Below are 7,971 nucleotides of genomic sequence, written 5' to 3'. Positions count from 1 at the left end.
TATTTTCATTCTTCTACAGATTGACTTCCAGTTTTGCCAGCACAATTTGTTGAAGATGCTCTCTTTTTTCCATTGTATACTTTTAGCTCCTTTATCGAAAATCAGGTGTTCATAGGTTTGTGGGCTAAAGTCAGGGTCTTCTATTCTATTCCATTGGTCGACTTCTCTGTTTTTATGCCAGTACCAAGCCGTTTTCAGTACTGTAGCTCTGTAATAGAGTTTGAAGTCAGGGATGGTAATGCCTCCAGACAATCCTTTATTGTATAAGATTGTTTTGGCTATCCTGGGTTTTTTGTTTTTCCATATAAAGTTGATTATTGTCTTCTCCAGATCTGTGAAGAATTTTGATGGGATTTTGATGGGGATTGCGTTGAATCTATAGATTGCTTTTGGTAGAATTGCCATTTTTACTATGTTGATCCTCCCAATCCAAGAGCAAGGGAGGTCCTTCCATTTTCTGGTGTCCTCTTCAATTTCTTTCTTCAAAGACTTAAAGTTCTTGCCAAATAGATCTTTCACTTCCTTGGTCAGAGTTACCCCAAGGTATTTTATTGCATTCTTTTCTTAAAGGTCAAGTTCAAACTTGTCTTCCTGTGTTGCCATTTAAACACACCACTTTGGGAAGTCAAAGTATGTTTGTTGAAGAGATGAGGGAGTGTCACAGATGCCTCTTCAGGATTGAAAATCCTGTCGTTCGAATATGTGACGTTTCCAATAGCATATCTATCTGGGTCGCGAATGCTTAGTTATCAACAGTAGCACTTCTTTAGGAGTTTCTGGGGACATTGCAAGGTAGGGGCCAGGTGGAGAATGTATGTCCCTGGGGCTGTTTATTGGGAGTGCATTATCCTATGCCTGACTCCTGAACAGCTCTCTCTACTTCCTTTGCACTTCAAAGTCAACAGTCATGAACTGAACCCCAGGCCAGGATGCACTGAGTCCTTGGGGCCCTGGGAGCCCAAATGGGACCTTTCCTTGATGACTGATATGGGAGAGCACGGCCCACTGAGCAACACCAACCCTGAGCAGTTCAGTTCCGGGTTATGTAGCAGGGCTAGTGGAAAAGCCACAAGCAATTAAGGACTTCTGAGAGAGGGATAATTTAGTCTTCCCTAGAAATGAACTCCCCAATTGGTTATCCAATATCCAATGTTCTAGGGTTAACTCTAAATATATATACATATAAGCAACACGAAATGAACTATCATTATATCAGCAGGCTATCTTTACATGTTTATTCATATATATATGAATATATCTATATCTCAGCAATAATAAAGTGAAAGAGTACATGAATTTGTGAGGGATTGGGAAGGGTTGGAGGAAAGAGGGGTTGAGTAATGTAATTATATTTTAATGACAAATAAAATTAATTATAAAGCTAGTGTCTTAATTATATATCATAAAATTAATATAAAAATAAGATAAAAGAAAGAGAAAGAGCCATGGGAGCAAGACTTGGGACCACAAGCAGTGGTCCTTCCTGGTCCTTGCTTCAGCTCCTGCCTCCACTCCTGTTTTCTTTCCCCTGGATGATGGACTGTCAACTTTAAGCCAAACCAAAGCTTTCCTTTCCCAGTTGCTCTATGTTTCATCACAGCAACAGAGAAACTACTACAAACTGCTTCTGTGTACATCTGTCATGAAAGGCAAAAGGAAGCACTCCACCGTACACGAAAGATGAGCTGCTACAAGGTCAGGGGAAGGCAGGAAGGCACAGGGAACTGGCCGTTTTACCGTACACCATCACTATGCTCAGCATATCAAAGCTATCAAGGGGAAAGCCAAGCCACGTCTCCTTTGGGACAAGTACTGTTTAGATGGTTGTTCCCTTCCTCCCACACCTCTGAGCACTACGTAATCATCACAAGTTAATATTTGTCTGCTCTGTTACAATACGACCATGGCAATTAAGTTATTTCCACAACAACCCCCACTGTAGTTTAGCTGTAGGGATGCAGACGTCGAATCCCAGCTCTGGGCGGCAGGAAAGAAGGTCACTATAGTGGGTGCAGTCCTGGCTGCATATGAACACCTTGTCTCACAGCTAGGATTCTGATTGTTCATGTCCCAAACCACACTCCCCTGTTTGTGGTGACTCGGCAGACGCCTCCAGTTCCGAAGGGAGGAGTTTCCTTAGAATTGGTTATAATAGTATCTGTATGTCTCCTGCAGAAAATGACCCAACGTGGCAGCTATAAGTCTATAGCTCCATTTTTGAATATTTGTCTTACTGAATCACAGTAACTATAACATAGAAAACATACTAGTTTCCAGGGAAACAGTAGAGTGCCCAAATGCCAGTTGATGACCTGTGCGAAACTAATTCTCTGGCATTGAAGTCATTGCCTCATGTTCATGGAGGACTTAGATATTGCTGATAGTATATTAAATCATGGCGGACAAGCTATTTTATAGATCATGTATCTCTGAAATAAGACTTCTACACTCTTACTCATAGTTTCCTAAATAAGAATTTTAGCAGATCTCCTATTTTTTGCAGAAGATATTTGTTATTCCCCGAGAAAAGATTATTTACTGTTTTAAAAGCTGTCAAAAATGAAATAAGAACTAAAAAAAATTAATCAATATGAATATATAAGCTTTAACCCAAAAGCAAAGATATTTTTAAATTTTTTGGTTTTATTTTTATGTAGACTCAGAATTATTAGATCATTTGTCTTATTATTTTAACAAATATTAATTTTAGCACCCTATAAGAGTCCTGAGTGAATAATAATTAGATCGCCTGAAGGTAAAAGTGTAGTTGAACATGGATCTCAGTGATTGAAATGCTAGCCTAGTATGTTCAAGGTCCTGTCAATCAAAAGTATTGGTAATGCAGAAATATCATTTCTAGAATGAATATAAGTGATTAGAAGTTTTGATATCAAATTTAGTTTATCTTTTGCTTGGAGACTGTGGTCTGTTTCTACAGTTTCATCACGGGCCCAGCTGTAGTTCCTGGCTACTTCTCCATTGATGTGGACAATGTGGCACTTGTTTTAAATGGAAGAGAAAAAACAAAGATCTTCCACGCCACCCAGTGGTTACTTTACACACAGAATTTAATGCAAACCCAAAAACTGCAGCATCTGGCTGTTGTTTTGCTGGGAAATGAGCAGTGTGATAATGACTGGAAAATGCAGTTCCTCAGAAGAAATGGAGGCTGTGTGGACCTGCTTTTCATAACATACGACCGCCCCTGGATTAACGGTGCCGATGTTCTCCAGTGGCTGTTAGGTGTAGCAACGTAAGTGCAACTGTGTATCCCTAGTCTCCAGGGTCTAATGTTCTGAATCAGAAACATGATGTTTTAAGTGATAATAAGCTTACAGGTGATGAGGCCAGGGGCAATCTTTCCTAGAGTCAATAAGAATGTGACCTTATGCCTCAGTGACAATAGTAATGTTTTTCCATGTCAAATTTTGGGTTTTCTTGGGTGTTTTATGGAAAGAGTTGATCTAGTTAAATGTCATTAATAGGCTTGGCTTTACCTTTTAAATTGGATCATGTGGACTTTTTGAAAAAGTAAAGAGATTTTAAAATGAAGAGCCTTCAAGTAAGTTATTACTTTATTTTTAATATGTGAAATAGAATTACATCACTTCCCCCTCCCTTTTCCCCTCCAACACTTCCCAACTACCTTCTTTTGAATTCCTTCTGTGCCAGTTCTCAAATTGATAGCTTCTTTTTTTATTATTGTTACATACAATCTATGTGTGTATGTGTATGCACAAGTATATATAAATACAACAAAATTGTGACTTTTTAGAGTGTTTTACTCTTTCCCAAGGAGAACTGAAAAGTGTCTTTTGTTGTTGATATTTAGGAAAGATGTAGTATAGATTATCAAAGTTATTAAGATTTTCCTGAAGAAACAAAATTTAAACAAAAATGAGCAAAAAGTCTGTATAGTTTATAGGAATAACAAATACTTTTTTCTTTTTAAGTTTTTTTAATTGAAATAGAACTATAGCATCACTCCCTTTCCTTTCTCTGCCCCACCAATGTAGAGTAAAAGAGCCAGCCAAAGAAACACACCCTGATCCTGAAACCAGAGCCAATTCATTGGCCCTGAAACCAGATTAAAAGATTAAAAGGGGGGCTGGAGAGATGGCTCAGCGGTTAAGAGCTTTGTCTGCTATTCCAGAGGTCCTGAGTTCAATTCCCAGCAACCACATGATGGCTCACAACCATCTGTAATGGGGTCTGGTGCCCTCTTCTGGCCTGTAGGCATACACACAGACAGAATATTGTATACATAATAAATAAATAAATATTTTTAAAAAAAGATTAAAAAGGGTCAGTGAAAGAAACACACATTGACCTTGAAACACACCCTGTCCTGACCAACTCAGCACAAAACCCAGCCAATCCCTGAGTACAAAATCCAGCCAATCTCAAAACTTTCCAAACTCATGGTTTGAAATCCGATCAGTTCCCACCCTGAAAATCTACACCCTGGAAAACCTCTGCCCCTAAGAAACCTTGTTTGTACCCGTTCAGTTTAAAACTGCCTTTTTCCACCCTGGCAGAAGCAGCCACTCTCCTGGATCCTCCCCTTCACCCCCAATAAATCTCTTGAATAAGGTTTAGGTAACAAGGTTCTTTTTTGGGAGTGGAGTGGGGCAGAAAAGTAACAACTTTCCTTGGAGCAGGAGCAGAACTGCTACATTTCTGCACGGAAGCCCCCTTAGCAGAACAGAGCTATAGTGGCTCTCCTGGCGAGGAGCAGATGTGCCTCATTCCTGAGGAGAAAGCATCCCTCACTGGAAAAGAGCTGTAGGTATTGCCTGGTTTCCAATGGCCAGGATACCTTTCCCCTTCAGAGCTGTAACACTTGTAGGTATTGCCTAGCTTCTGATAGCCAAGATACCTTCCCCTTCTGAGCTGTAACACTGATACCCCAGCCCTCCCAGTTATCTTCTCCTGAACCTCTATAGATACCACACAATATCCTTGGGGGTGGAGATTGGTTGAAATTATGTAAATCTCATCTATAAAAGGAAAAATTAATTTGATGGTAGCCAAGTATCCTCCATGTCTAACCCTCCTCCTATAAGATTTTCTTTTTCCTTTTTTACCTTTCTGGTTAGAGATTTTAAATTAACACCAAGTAGACTTTACAATTAGCTGCCACTAGCCCAGGAACTTTTGTCTCATTTCTTCCCTGCTCTAAAAAAGTGCCTCATGGAGTGACAATAAGTGCTTAGCGAGTAAATGAATTGCCTCCCCGGTAGTTTTTTAATTAGACATTCATTATCATTTTGCTGGTTACCACTACGTACAGCCTTAGACTTTGGCCCAGTTAGCTGCATAGATGTCCCCAGAGGCCCTGATAATGACACCTATTTCACACTTCTACTTTTACAGCATTCCAATCAAGCAGGTTAGAGGTAGATCCAATCTTGGGTGTTTTTAAGAGGATGAGAAGAGCCTATATTTGTAAAAAGTTTTGGAATATTTTACTTGCTCACAGAATATACTGCACCACCCATTCATATAGTAGAAGATAATTTTGGTGTTGTTTTTCATGTCAAATTGTGAGATCAGTAGTTCTCACTCAGCACTCTTTGAAGGCATTTAGTAATGACTAGAATATTGTTTGTTCCGACAACCTCAGGGAGTTGTCACACTGACATCTACTGGGCAGAGTACAGGGATACTGTTAAATACTCCCCATGTTTGCAGGACGTCTATAGCAGAATATTTTCCAACACACAGTTTTCAGCATGATGAGAAGTACTTTTACGTATCAGAACTTCATTGATTAGTATCTTAAAACTCTAAAGTTTGAAGTCTTGGCATCATGTATCATCTTTAAGCTTTATCTTTTATATATCTTAAATTATTGCAATTACTTATCTTAAACTACCCTTTAAACCTTTACAACTTGCTTTATATCTGTGGGAGGCCACAGATTAGACTCTATTCCATCTTGATTTAAGATTAGAATGTTCAAACCTATTCTTGGTCCTAAAGAATGCGTGTGCGGCCGGGCGATGGTGGCGCACGCCTTTAATCCCAGCACTCGGGAGGCAGAGGCAGGCGGATCTCTGTGAGTTCGAGACCAGCCTGGTCTACAAGAGCTAGTTCCAGGACAGGCTCCAAAGCCACAGAGAAACCCTGTTTCGAAAAAACAAAAACAAAAACAAAAACAAAAAAACAAAAAAAAAAAAAACAAAAGAATGCGTGTGCGGTTAGTAGATGTCTTGATCCTGAAGGCCAGTTAACAGGATGTTTGATTAAGGCATGATTACTGGATGCTTTGAGAATTAAGGAAGTAATTACACTTGTTTGTTCTTTCTATCACGGTATTTTGCCTTCCCCTTTTGCTTGGGATATATAAGGGCTATGAGACATAACTTTGGGCAGATAAAGTATTCATTGGATGCCCTCCCGACTCCTTAGTCTCTTGTCTCTTTCCTAAATCCTCACTCCCTCTTTCAGGAACATTTGAAAAGATCAGATGGTTCTTTTTAAACACATATGCTTGGATTTTTTTTTTCCATCCAATCATTTATCATGAGACACAAATGGTTGATTTTTGAGAGCAGTCACTACAAAGCAAGTTCCTCTAAATAAATAGTAAAAAGTCACACTGAAACCTGTTTTTGTGTGTTTCTTTCACCTAACAGCTCTAGAAGCAGCAAGGCCTGATTTTCACATTGGAAATGAACTAACCAGGCAGCTGCTATTAAACAGAAGAAGCTACAGTTAGCCATCAACATGGGCCAGAGAGCTGAGAATAAATTTAAAGAAGTATAAACCAAAGGGCCTCTGTATTGAATGAGAGACTTACCAGCTACCTGGACAATTACTCTAGGCTCATCCTAGGCAATCTTGGTAATCTGGATGGAGATGGAGTGGCTTCATTCTTCAGTGGTCACATCGGACAGTATTAACTCATTAACTAACACATGGGGCCTGTGTAACTGAAAAAAGCTGCCAGGTGTTTTATCCCAATAGCAAGGGAGCAAATACTTTTCACCTGGAAAAGAACTAAGACACAGCATGAACAGTTGGCTTGGGCAAAATAAACTGCAGTTCTTAATCTGTTTTTCTGACTGCAATACCCAGTCTTTTGATATACAATGCTGATTCCCTAGAGTGAACTAATTATTTTTAATACTGGTAGATAAAATTGAATGTGTTTATCAAGTACAATGCTTTGGGGACATATACATTGTGAACCGACCACACCTAGCTAATTAACATTACCTCAGAGTTAATACGTTTTATGAGCACACATAGCATCCACTCAGGCAGTATTCAAATTTATTATTACAATAACCACCATATTGTACAATAGAACAGTTGAATTCATTGATCCTACCTAACTGTAATTCTGTAACTTGGTCAGCATCTATCCTCATAACCTCACATCCAAATGTCAGCCCTAGTAAATAATACTGCATGTTAGTTCTTACTTTTATTTCACATGTTATGTGCACTTGTGTGCAGGTGTCCATGAGGACATGTGTCAGGATATATGGAGCAATACTTACAGATGGTTGAAAGCCTGACATGGCTGCTGGGTAGCAAACTTAGCTTATATGCAAGAGTAATAAACACTCTTAACCACTGAGGCAACTCTACGGCCCCTAATGTGGGCTAAAGATGAGAGAAAAATTAATAAATGCTGACTTATTTATCTTAGTAGAACTGAACCTGAGTAAGTTATTTGATGTGCTTGCATGCTGGTGGAGGTCACAAGGCAGCCTGTGAGACTCATTTCTCTCCTATCATGTGGTTCTGGACTGAATTTAGGTCATCAGGCTTGGCAGGAAGCACCTTTACCCACTCAACCATCTTGCCAGGGCAATCTGGGTAAAATTTTACCATCTTTTTTATCTTGTACATAATAGTCAAAAAGGAGAGCATTTGGTCTGGTATATAAAACAGAAGTCGACGAAGCTTAGCAAACACTATAAATATACACATTTATGAGCACACACTTAGATATGA

This window comes from Chionomys nivalis, chromosome 25 (genome assembly GCF_950005125.1).
Source record: "Chionomys nivalis chromosome 25, mChiNiv1.1, whole genome shotgun sequence".
In the NCBI taxonomy this organism is placed as follows: Eukaryota; Metazoa; Chordata; class Mammalia; order Rodentia; family Cricetidae; genus Chionomys; species Chionomys nivalis.
The sequence above is the reverse complement of the archived record's forward strand: the minus strand, read 5'-3'. Positions refer to the sequence as shown.